Below are 13,555 nucleotides of genomic sequence, written 5' to 3' on the forward strand. Positions count from 1 at the left end.
AACTATAGGATTAATACCTACTTCTACAGAATAGTTTGGAGAAATTGGTATATGGAGACAAAGAAAGTTCCTGTGTTTAACATTTTTGATCTTAGAATAACAATCAAACTCAAATGGTACTGCTGCTGTTGTTGTTTATTTGTTAAGTGATGTCTAATTCTTTGTGATCTCATAGACTGTAGACCCCTAGGCTCCTCTGTCCATGGGATTTTCCAGGCAAGAATACTGAAGTTGGTTGCCATTTCCATTTCCAGTGGATATTCTCAATCCACAGTTCTTAGCCCTCTGTTCAAGTGATCACTCGGAATACCAAGTATATTTGTGTTAATCCCCAAGATTTCCAGTTTCTCCACCAAATTCTGCTCCAAAACAGTTATTTCCTTGGTGAGGGAAGGCTTATTCTTCAGTTTTCCTTGTATGTATCTAGTTGTCATTTAATTTCTGTTCATTTTCCCTTACATGTGCCATTGTTAGACTTGACTTTGCATCCAGTGTCTGGGGGACTGGGGCATTCATAGATACCATTGGGGCAGTTGGCTTAGATTCAAAAGTCTGCCAGGTTAAAAAATTCTCTTTGGGTTCACTGTCACTGTTTAATGATTTAGTGGTGAACTCTTTAATCTGCTGTCTCTGAGTGATGATCAGCTTGTTCTTCTCCTGGAATCTCTGTCCTAGCTCTTCTATCCTTTTCTTGTAGAAGACATTACATGTATTTTGATCATATATCATTGAGGTTCGAAGTTTCTCTCTATGTGACGGGAGCCAGCTCTTTTCTTTCTTGTGTTCTTGAGGAAGAGCCTGAACATGAACTGTCCACTTGCTTTCCTGACTGTCAAATAGCTGCATCACATTTTGGAAATCATGGGGATGCTGAGGACGTTCTTCTTTAAACTCATGTGCATCTTTTAGCATGCCTGTGTTAGGCTTGATCTGCATATTGGGCTTCTTGATTTCCAACAATTGATATTCTAATGTTGAGTTCTTAGAAGTTAGTCCTTTAAACTCCTTCATAAACATTTCTTTGACTTTTTCCATTTAATCAACTAGTTTCTCCTTTTCTTCTTCTTTCCACCTATCAAATAACTTCAAAAATTCTTCCTTTTTTGTTTTCTGCATTTCATATTCCTTAGAGAACTTGACTGCATGCACATGCTGTGCTGCCTCTAGCTGAGACTTGGTGAGCTGCAGCTGCTCCTTCAACATGTTGATTTCACTTTGGAGCTTGTCCATCTGTGCACTTGTCTTATACTCAAGATTTGACTCTTCAGAGTGGCAGCACTGAATATGACTTTGTAGGAAAGCTTGGCTCATAAAGCCCTTGTCACAAAAATGGCACTGGTAATAGCTGGCTTTGGCCTCTATCATTTGCTGCTGGGTAGAGATCAACTTCTTCCTGCGTTTACACTCTTCCTTGAGCAGCTTGATCTTGCCCACTTGCTTGGTGAGGAGCTTCTTGCTCTTCTCAATGGCACCCCACTCCAGTACTCTTGCCTGGAAAATCCCATGGACGGAGGAGCCTGGTGGGCTGCAGTCCATGGAATCGCTAGGAGTCGGACACGACTGAGAAAATTCACTTTCACTTTTCACTTTCATGCACTGGGGAAGGAAACGGCAACCCACTCCAGTGTTCTTGCCTGGAGAATCCCAGGGACAGGGGAGCCTGGTGGGCTGCCGTCTATGGGGTCGCACAGAGTCGGACATGACTGAAGCAACTTAGCAGCAGCAGCAGCAGAGATCAACTTCTTTCTGAGTTTGCACTCTTCCTTGAGCGGCTTGATCTTGCCCGCTTGCTTGGGGAGGAGCTTCTTGCTCTGCTCGCCCCCAGCCAGGCTCAAGCACAGCCGCTCCTCCAGGTCGTACAGCTGAGAGGTGCATGAGCTGCTCCAGGCGGATGAGCTTTAGCAGCACCTTGTCCAACCACGACTGGCAGCTTGGATATTTCTCGTCCTCCAGCTTGCAGAAGGTGATGTTCTCCTGCAGCATGAGCACGTCCACGGCGCCAGCCACCTTGTCCACGTCGATGGTGTTCAGCCGCTGCCAGTCCACGCTCTCCAGTCGCAGGAGGAACTAGAAGAAGGGCAGGGAATAAGCCAGGTGGTGGGATTAATGTTGCTGACGTGTTCATCAAAAAAGAACTAAAAGATTTAAAGTGTACAGATGTGGATGATGACGACTGGGACATATCATCCTTAGAGGAAGAGAAATCTATGCAGAGAAGAGTTGGGAAAGACGAGAAGGAACCTCTTCCACCTGTGAACAATGAGTCTAATGCTACTCAAGTGCCAATGCCTGGGGTGCAACTAACCTGAAAGGGCCGAAGGGAGAAGGACCTCAGGATGAATCCAGTACACTGAAAACAAGCTTAGTAACCGTGACTGATTGGAGTGACTCTTTAGACATGTAACTGTCACCCTGTGCGACAGGAGGTCCCTTCAGACTTCAGCAGTACTTGGTTTCACAGTATTTCAGCACTGCCTACACAACTATAATTGTCCTGCCTGACAGTATCTCCTGCAATAACAAGGAAACTGGCTCTCAGAGAACAAGAGTCTCTTCAATGGCACCTAATGCAATGTTTTTTTTTTTTTTTTAAAAAGCAAATTGTCAACAGTATTTTGAAACATATAGAGGTGTTTAATACTGCTATTGCTTAAAAATAATGTGTCACTGAAGTCATAAAAAGTTTTTTCTTTGGAATGGTACTCTAGGTGTATTTTTTTCAACTAATTTTTAAGTGAATTCTTTTTTTAAACTGATAGCAGGTTTTATTTTAAACTTTTTTTAAAAATAATCTTTCTTATGTACATTTTCATGTTGGAAGTGTTTTATTATAAAGTTCTGTTAGTCCCCTGAAAATGGAATTGGTGGAAATTAGTGAAATTTTAAGAGTAGACAGCTTATTTTTCATCTAGAAGTAAGTTTAGAGTTAATAAAAATATAGCTAGGCCCATGTTAACTACATTTTCCAGAAGTAGTTTTATCATATGCAGCTTTGGGCCACTGTAAACATGTTGTTTTAGAACTTAAAATACTAACCTTGACCTTGGATATTTTGTGAATATAATGTAGCCATTTTAAATATCAGTTCATTTATCAGACTATGAATAGAATAGATTGAGTCAATACTGAATTCATATGTCTATAGTTTTTTTTCCACTTTTTTAAATGTTCAGCCTGCATTAGAAAATACCTCAAAACTAATTTCATTGTATTCTTAATAGTGACATCGTCAATAGTCAACATGTTCATATAAGCTGGTTTTTGCATTATTTTATACTTTGGGGTACTAGCTGTACTCTTGTTTCCCCCCACCAAAATAGTATTTTTTTTAAGTAATATTTTAACTAAATGGTCTGTGAGGATTTGGATCTCTCTTCATTTTGTCAACCTTTCAAGTAAAATACTCTATGACACACACACACGCACAATATATAGTAATTGATTAGAGTTTAAATGGGGCCTTCCTGGGTGGCTCAGCAGTAAAGAATCTGCCTGTGATGAGGAAGATGCAGGAGATCCCAAAGGTTCAATCCTTGGGTTAGGAAGATCCGCTGGAGAAGGATCATGGCAACTCACTCCATTAGTTTTGGCTTGGAGAAGCCTATCAACAGTGGAGCCTGGCAGACTACAGCTCACAGAGTCGGACACAAGTGAAGCAACTGAACACATAGTTTAAATGTCCTAAGTCCAATACCGTTTATTCAATTTTACACATAAAAGATGAATGTAATATGCTACAGAAAGTGAAAGTGAAGTGGCTCAGTCGTGTCCGACTCTTTGCGACCCCATGGACTGTAATCTACCAGGCTCCTCTGTCCATGGGATTTTCCAGGCAATAGTCCTGGAGTGGATTGCCATTTCTTTCTCCAGGGGATCTTCCCAACCCAGGGCTTAAACCCGGGTCTCCCGCACTGTAGACAGACACTTTACCGTTTGAGCCACCAGGGAAAAGTAATATGCTACAAGGAGGTGATAACTGTGTTTGCCATTGAACTGTGCAGACACATTTCCTAATGCTGAGTTCATTGCCTTTTCTTTTCTCTTTGCATCTCATCCTGGCTTAGTTTCTCTGACTTGCACTTCATTTTATTTATCACCCAACATCATGGTTTCTTCCATGTGTAACAGGCAGAAACTAGAAGTGTTTATTCTGAAAAGATAGTTATAAAAAAGCTCTTCATTACAGCAACATTTTCATTGAAGATTCATATTTTAGCATTTATTTTAAATATTAACATCTCTGTATGTGGGGAGAGGTAGGTATAAGGAATTCACACATTTTTCTTTTCAAGTTGGGCTTTTTGCATTTTATGATAATATTGACTAAAATTATATTCTTTAAAAAATTGTAAAAGACTTATTTTTTAAAATATAAAAACATCATTTAAAAAGTTGTTTACTTTTTACTACAAATAGCTTTCTTTCCAAAAATATTTCTTTCTATGTAAAGGTATAGAATGATGAAAAACATAATATTCTTGATCTTATATTATTAAGGTCAAGTTGTCTTTCAATAAAGGAATAGTTCCAGTCTTGAGAAGTTAAGTTTAACAAACTTTGTATAAGCAATTACTTTCCACTGGCTGTTGCTCTAAAAGCCAAAGGATATTTTATTATTGAAAAGTGTCTTCTAGATGAAATGCACTTACAGCATAGGAAAACTTCCTAAATAATATAGAAAAGACAATAACTTTCAAATAATAAAAAATTTCAAGGCAAAAGCAATAACTTTCTTATAAAATATTAACCATGTTTTAATACTGAACACATTCAAACTACTAGCAGTTCTGAACTACTGTAAGTACTCAGATAGAAAAACAAGTAAGATATGGTATAGTACACAAAATTTATCAGATAATTGTCTGTGCTCTAAGCATGCTAGTTTCAATATTTAAAGAATTATGATTTGAACAATGCTTTTAGGTTTTGTTTTTTTTTTTTCCAATTTTGCAAACACTGTTATTTAACCCAGTGTATTTTTATGGTTACTTATTTGTAACAATAAGAAACCACAAATATCATTTGATGAAATAAATTCTTTTCTAGTCAATACTACCTGTTACTAATTACATGGTATAGGATAGTATTGTACAAGAGAACAAGGAGACCAGAGAGAGGAAAAGGGAAAGTGAAAGAGACAAGATGCAGGGCACAGAGGTGAAGGGAAAGAAATGAAAGAGCAGATACAAAAAACTAATGCTGAGAGAAAAAGAAAATGAAGAAGTGATGTCAGTGTTAAGTATTCTGGTACAAAGCCAGAGATCTACAGAATAAATTATGAAATGGTGTTGCTTTATTTGGCTATTCACTGACTGCCAAAATAACAGATGTTGCTGAACTTCAGTCCAGTCTTGAGCATTAGAGAGTTGGGGACATGATTATTCAGGTAGATGGAGGACAGAAAAATAAAGCTGTTTCAGATTTTTGTATTCTGTAAATATTTTGTCTCTCTCCTCCCCCTGCCACATTCTCTTTCTTCCTATAGTGAACATGTACACTCTTAATTTCAAACTTCTGACTGCATTTCTGGAAACACTTATTTCTAATAGGAAAAGTCTGTTACATTTGCTCAAAGACATAAACATCCAAAACAGTGTCAATCAATTTTTATTGCTGTGCTAATCAGGTACTTGCAGTATTGAGTAATGGAGGGAGCATTTATCTCAGTACATCAGTGGATGTTTATGAAACAGACTTTATCCTTTTGTCCATTATAATTTCTGTTACAATAAAAGCATTTAAAACTATGTTGCTGGCATTTATCAGATTAAGGCAAAGTTCCTTACACCCATCACTTCACTTATTTTTTTTTTTCTTAGTTCTCTGAGAGACTTGCAAATAGGTTCATATTCATTATAGTGATAATGTATGGGAAATGGCATAATTTTCACCAAATAAGTTTAATTCTCCAGAAGCATTTATTTTCCTCAGGCAAAATAAATGTTCTAAAGCAGACTGCTGTGTAAATGATACTTCTTATTTCCCAAGGTTTATCCTAATGACTGTTCTCACCTCCTAAACTGGTTGAGTCCAAGACCTTTTGTTAAGCCACTCATTCAATAGGTTTTTACAGAGCAGTTGGTTTCTCCTTCAGGCACAGAGTTCTGTAGCTGAGATGAATGCTAAGCATAAATACCATTCGGTGCACTCTAGACATTAAATTTTAGGCAGATACATAGAGATCAAAGTACATGATTACAATAAAATATGACAAATGTGGTAAATACTGTCATTCTTCTTACCTAATTGTTTTCTCATTCATTGATAAAAATTAAATGTTTCTTTTTTGTGTATAATTCAACACTATCTAAATCACCCTTCTCCTTCCAAAATGATATCTTATCAATCAATCTCTTCTCTCTTTGAAAACTTGTGTATCAGGTATTTGGACTTTCCAGGTGGTTCAGTGGTAAAATATCTGCTTTGCCAATGCAAGAGACAAAGATTTGATCTTTGGGTTGGGAAGATCCCCTGGAGGAGGAAATGGCAACCCACTCCTGTAATCTTGGGTGGAAAATCCTATGGACAGAGGAGCATGGCAGGTTGCAGTCTATGGAGTCACAAAGAATCAGACACAGTTGAGTGGCTGAGCACACACACATGTGTTAGGTAGATATGGAGATCATAGCAATAAGCAAAGCAGATACAATCTTTGTTCCAAAAGCTTTGCATCTAGTAGCTGAAACAGACAATAGGCACAAAAATATATACATATCTGAATTTAGGTAGTAAAGAATTCTGTTATGGTAAATCAAGTACAGTAAAAAAGATTCATGTGGAGTGGGCACATGAGAAGGAATGTTTGAGCAGAAACGAGGAAGAAAGAGAATCCTGGATATAACTGTGGGGAAGAGTAGTCGAGCAGAGAGAACAGAAAGCCATTCAAGAAAATTAGGATGCTTAAAGTATGGCAGTAAGAACAGGTCAGTGTGACTAGGATTAAGTGAATGAGAGAAAAAGCAAAACACACACAAATGTAAGAGAGAGAATCAGAGAATTATTTAAGCTATACTCTTATAAGAGAAAGGGAAAGATATACCCAACTGAATGCAGAGTTCCAGGAAATAGCTAGGAGAGATAACAAAATAGAGCAAAGCAATAGAATGTGTAAAACTAAAGATCTCTTCAAGAAAATTGGAGATATCAAAGTAACTTTCATGCAAGGATGGGCACAATAAAGGAAAGAATTTATAAGAACCTCAAAGAAGCAGAGGAGACTAAGATGTGGCAAGAATACACAGAAGAATGACACAAAAAAGGTCTTAATGACCCAGATAACCATGATGATGTGTTCACTCACCTAGAGCCAGACATCCTGGAGTATGAAGTCAAGTAGGCCTTAGGAAGCATTACTATGAACAAAGCTAGTGGAGGTGATGGAATTCCAGCTGAGCTGTTTCAAATTCTAAAAGATTACACTGTTAAAATGTTGCACTCAATATGCCAGCATATTTGGAAAACTCAGCAGTGGCCACAAGACTGGAGAATGTCAGTTTTCATTACAAATCCCAAAGAAGGGCAGTGCCAAGGAATGTTCAAACTGCCACACAATTATACTCATTTCACATACTAGCAAAGTCATGCTCAAAATCCTTCAAACTAGCCTTCAACAGTACATGAACTTACAACTTCCAGATATATAACCTAGATATCAAAGATGCCGAGGAACCAGATTTCAAATTGCCAACTTATATTGGATCATGGAGAGAGCAAGGGAGTTCCAGAAAAGCAACTACTTTGGCTTCATATACTATGCTAAAGCCTTTGTGTGGATCACAACAAACTGTAGAAAATTCTTGAAGAGACGGGAGTACCAGATCATCTTACCTGTCTCCTGAGAAACCTGTATGCTGGTCAAGAAGCAACAGTTAAAACCAGACATGGAACAACAGACTGGTTCAAAATTGAGAAAGGAGTATGACAAGGCTGTGTACTGTCACCTGTTTATTTAACTAATATGCAGAGCATATCATGCGAAATGCTGGGCTGAATGAATCACAAGTCAATCAAGATTGCTGGGAGAAATATCAGCAGCTGTAGATATGCTGATAATACCACTCTAATGGCAGAAAGTGAAGAGGAACTACAGAGCCTCTTTATGCAGGTGAAAGAAGAGAGTAAAAAAGTTAAAATGGTGAAATGTTGAAACACAGCATTAAAAAAATGAAGATCATGGCATCTGGTCCCATCACTTCATGGCAAATAGGTTGGTGAAAACTGGAAACAGTGACAGATTTTATTTTCTTGGACTCCAAAATCACTGCAGACAGTGACTACAACCATGAAATTAAAACACACTCTCTCCTTGGAAGCAACACTATGACAATCCTAGAAAGTGTATTAAAAAGCAGAGATATCACTTTGCCAACAAAGGTCTGTATAGTCAAAGCTACGGTTTTTCCAGTAGTCATATGCAGATGTGAGAGTTGGACCATAATGAATGCTGAGCACCAAAGAATTGATGGTTTGAATTGTGGTGCTTGAGAAGACTTTTGAGAGTCCCTTGGACTGCAAGGAGATCAAACCAGTCAATCCTAAAGGAAATCAACCCTAAATATTCACTGAAAGGACTGATGCTGAAGCTCAAAAGTTTGGCCACCAATGCACAGAGCTTGCTTATTGGAAAAGACCCTGATGCTGGAAAAGATTGAGGGCAAAGGAGAAGGGGGTGACAGAGAGTGAGATGGCTAAATAGACCACTGAATCAATGGACATGAATTTGAGCAAGCTGGGAGATAGTGGAGGACAGAGGAGCCTGGTGTCCTGCAGTCTGTGGGGTTGCATAGAGTTGGACATGACTTAGCAACTGAACAGCAATGATAACAACTAATTAGAGTTCTGTCACACATGTTTAAAAGTTGGATTTTGGAACAGAGAACTATTGTAGAGTTTGAGCAGCAGGCTAACATGATACAATTTATTTTTTTAATGGGCAGGTGTTATCATTTTAAGATTTTACTTAGGGGAGTAAGAAGAGAAGCAAGAAGATCAGGTAGGTGGTATTTTTATCTTATATAGTAGAAATAGAAGTGATGAGAGGTGGTCAAATTTGGAATCTATTTTTAATGTGGAGCAAGAAGAAAGAAGAGAAGCAGGCTTTGGAGCACAAGGATGAAAAGTTGTTTTCAACATGTCAAAATTACAATACTTTTTAGACATCCAGGAAATATCACGAAGACAGTTGAGTACGTATGTATGTAACCAAGACTTTAGGTGTGAAAGAATATGCTTTAGAGATAGTGGCATAGTTATATAGAAATCATTTATTGTTATCAACTGGGGTGTGGATTTAGGCTTCCCTGGTAGCTCAGCTGGTAAAGAATCCACCTGCAATGCAGGAGACCCCAGTTCAATTCCTGGGTTGTGAAGATCTGCTCAAGAAGGGAATGGCTATCTACTCCAGTATTCTGGTGTAGATTGGGCATGGATAAAGAACTATCAGAAGACCAATAAAGTATACTAACACATATATATGGAATTTAGAAAGATGGTAACAACAACCCTGTATGCGAGATAGCAAAAGAGACACAGATGTATAGAACAGACTTTTGGACTCTGAGGGAGAGGGAGAGGGTGGGATGATTTTGGAGAATGGCACTGAAACATGTATACTCTCATGTAAGAAAAGAATTGCCAGTCTATGTTCGATACAGGATACAGGATGGTTGGGGCTGGTGCACGGGGATGATCCAGAGAGATGAGATGGGGTGGGAGGTGGGATGAGGGTTCAGGATTGGGAACTCATGTACACCCGTGACAGATTCATGTCAATGTATGGCAAAACCAATACAGTATTGTAAAGTGAAAACAAAAATTAAGAAAAAAAAAAAAGAACTATGAATCTGCTTCAGAAGCTAAGAGAATAGGTGTTTCAGGAAGAAGATTTTGATATCTCAGAGGCTAAGAGGAAGATTAAAATTGACCATTGCATTTTGTCAATATGGAACTCAATATTATTAATGAAACTGGCAGAATCAGCATAATTGGAGTGGCTAAAAGAGTGCACGTGCGTTGGGAAAATAGGGCAGTTATTGTGCAAAATCACTTTTAAAATTTTTGCTGCATTAAGATATAGAGAAATGGAGAGTTGAGAAATCAATGGTCATTTATGGAGGACATTACAGCTTGTTTGATCTTTATGAAAATGGCATAATAGAATGACAGAATTGATGATGTTTGAGATAGGAGCTTATTTCTGGTGAAAACTAATCTTTAAATAGGTAAAGGAAAGAGAGTGAATTAGTTAGACAAATGCAATAAGATTGCTAGGCATCCACTTGAAATTTGTGATAATAAATGTAAAGTGATTCCATCAACAGTTGCCTAATATTCCCTAATCTCATTCTACAGGCAATTAAAAGACACATAGTAAAATTAGGTAGGTTTCAGTTTTGTTGATTGAGGAATACAGAGGGAGTTGGGGCAAACTACAAATGTGATTATATGATTATAATGATAGATTATGGCATCTAAGTTGTAAAAAGAAATCTGGGGATGGTAACTGAAAATGAAAATGAGACCATTAAAGAATTGAAAGTTGAAAAGTTATGACAATGGACAAGGAAAGTGATTTGGAAATATTAGAGATGGTAGTCAGAGAAGGGGCTGATTTTGGTAGCCTTCTGAATGCCATGCCATTATGCATAATAGCATTCATGGTATGAGTCTGGGAGTTGGTGGTAGAGGTAGGGTGGAGGTAAAATCAAGGACAATTATGAAAATATGAAATTTAAAAGAAATTTAAATTGAGAAATCATTTGCTTGGGACAGTCTTGTACTAAACCTTTGGCAGGCTGAACTCTAGTCTGGACTGTACTTCTAGGCCTGGGCTCTGGATGGAGGCTGGTTTCAGACTGAAGGACAAGACTCCTATTTAAATTGATCTGCCTGAAGATTAATTTAAAGAGTAGCCTCTATTAAAATTCATACAGAGATGAGACCTTTTTAAGTAATTTGAACAAAAATATTCTGTGCTACCAAGCTCTAATTTGAAATCACCAAAGTGTAATAAGGAGTTATAGTATTAGAATTGTCAAGCAATGAGAACTGATAGGAAGGCTTGCATGGACCACAACCAAGAAGGGGAGTAGACAGTATGATCTGTTGTCATTGGCTTCAAGTGGAGTAAGATTTTAGCTTAAAGAGCAGGGGACCAGAGTGGTCTGGAAGAGCTATGAGAAGAAAGGAAGATGTCTTGATGTTTACAGGTCCTGTACGTGTAAAATCACCTACCATTTGATATGGCTGCAAGGTAAGTCATGCCTTTAAGTAACAGCATATCTCAGATTGAGAAGATGAAGAAAAAGTTTCCCAGAAAAATTTCATGACTCTACCACTTAATATGTGTTGTTTCCTAGTTAAATTCTTTGTGCTTTGGTTTCCCAAAAGCATTACATCTGAAATGTAAGAATGATATAAATTTTCAAATTACTGAGAAAGAAAATATACACGAAGCACATAAAAGGTTTCCTAACACAGAGCAAACACTTATATATGACTTATTATTCTTTATTAAACAGTTCCAAGAATGCTGTTGTTGTTAAAATGTGTACATGAGAGAGAGAAAATGAGTGTGGGTGTGATATGAGGGAGGGCTTAGGTAATGATAGTGTTACCATGAAAGCTTCTAGCTGAGGAGGTTTCTTTGAGAGTGCACTACTGATCTTTATTCTATCCTCTGAGTGTAAAATCCCTTCTGTCTTGTGAATGTATGATTCAAATGTAATATGTATTATCCAACACAATTTTCAGCCACTACTCTTTAACCTTTGAATGGATTTGTAAGATTTTTTTACCCCATATTATTTTCTTTTTACTCGTTTGTTTATCATTTCAACTTGAATGCTGTGGGATGGTGGCTCAGCCAAAACCTGGCCTCTTTATTCCCTGAACTTTCAGCCTGAAATCCTTCACTTTGAAAATCACTAAATCAAATATTTCTACTTCTGATAATATTTATGTCAGGTGGCTTGGGATGGCTATGGGGATTCGAGAGGAGCTAACTTTCCTCAGTTCAGTTCAGTTGCTCAGTCGTGTCCAACTCTTTGCAACCCCATGAACCGCAGCACTCCAGCCTCCCTGTCCATCACCAGTTCCCAGAGTCTACCCACGCGCACGTCCATTGAGTCGGTGATGCCATCCAACCATCACATCCTCTGTCGTTCCCGTCTCCTCCCACCTTCAGTCTTTCCCAGCATCAGGATCTTTTCAAATAAGTCAGCTCTTTGCATCAGGTGGCCAAATTATTGGAGTTTCAGCTTCAACATAACTTTCCTACTCACTACCATTTGGGAATAAAATCTGGGAGGCTGGGGAGAAGAGTAGATTATTTTAACTACCAGTGTGACGTATCCTAGATTGACCTCTTGTTTCAACCCCTTGGGTTAGACAATTCCATCTTACTGTAATAGCTTCCCATCTCAAGGATCTAGCAGTTTATCTTCACCCTTCTGCTATGGAGGGTGGACTGGCCCTAGTGGAGGCAGGAGAGAGAGCAGGAATCATGCCCTGATTTGTAGCATTTGCTAATTTCCCTGGTATAAATATTTCCACCATGGACAATTTCAAGCTCCAGCATGAGCTACTGAACGCACTTCTGGGAAGAGGTATGCAGTAGCACTCCATTATATTAGTATTCTACTATACAGATAATAGATAAATAATCACAAGAGGGTGGGTAATAGAAAATAATTAGGACAAGATGGATTTTGAGTATTAATTACTCCATTTTTAATATAACTTAATTATAAATTTATGGATTTTAATGATGACTGTGTTTTACAACACACTCTCAAAATTCCTGGAATATTTCTACATAAGACCATCTCTAAGGCCATGGCCTTCTTCAGAGCCATCATTGGCTGCTCTATCTGCACACCCATGCAGCCTAAGAGGAGAAAGTTATTAACACCCCCAGGGGCAATCCTTGACAAATATCAGCATGACTGAACAGCTGTCCCAACAATGGCAGTTTTTGACACTTCTCAGTGATTGCATGGAAACCTCAATAATGCACCCACCCTGATGTTCAGTATTCTTTTCCTGTTTTATTTTCCCTGCTAACTGGCTGCTGATTTCTATGAGTCTCGTAAATAAATGACCTGCAGCTATGACTTGGACCCAAGCTATACTTTGGAGAAAACCCCACAAACCAAGAAGCTAAAAGCAAAGCATTCCTAGTCAGCAACCATTCAGAATGAGGTTCTGGAACTAGGACACTCTAAGATAAAGTTATCTTGAAGCTAAACTGCTTATCTGCCTTGTTTTTGGGGATGCCTGGAAATCTGATACTGACTCTAGTCCACAGTAAGGAGGAGATAGGCAGGCTAGTCATTTATAATTACCCATTTAATATGAGGCTCCCCCAGCAGCCTGAGCCACCTTTCTCATGTTATTTAGGGATGTGTAGATTGATGACTTGGTGAAAGCAATTAGCAGCTGACTTATGCATGTGTGCATGCTAAGTTGTTTCAGTTATGTCCAACTCTTTGTGGCACTATGGACTATAGCCCACCAGGCTCCTCTGTCCATGAGATTCTCCAGGCAAGACTATGGG

The 13,555-nt window shown here is 38.3% G+C and overlaps 1 pseudogene; it reads right to left on the bottom strand.

Moving 5' to 3' along the window:
* Positions 1-263: 263 nt before the first annotated feature.
* LOC138081831 (cilium assembly protein DZIP1 pseudogene) lies at positions 264-12,881 on the bottom strand (annotated as a pseudogene).
* Between the last annotated feature and the right edge of the window lie 674 nt (positions 12,882-13,555).

This window comes from Capricornis sumatraensis, chromosome 7 (genome assembly GCF_032405125.1).
Source record: "Capricornis sumatraensis isolate serow.1 chromosome 7, serow.2, whole genome shotgun sequence".
In the NCBI taxonomy this organism is placed as follows: domain Eukaryota; kingdom Metazoa; phylum Chordata; class Mammalia; order Artiodactyla; family Bovidae; genus Capricornis; species Capricornis sumatraensis.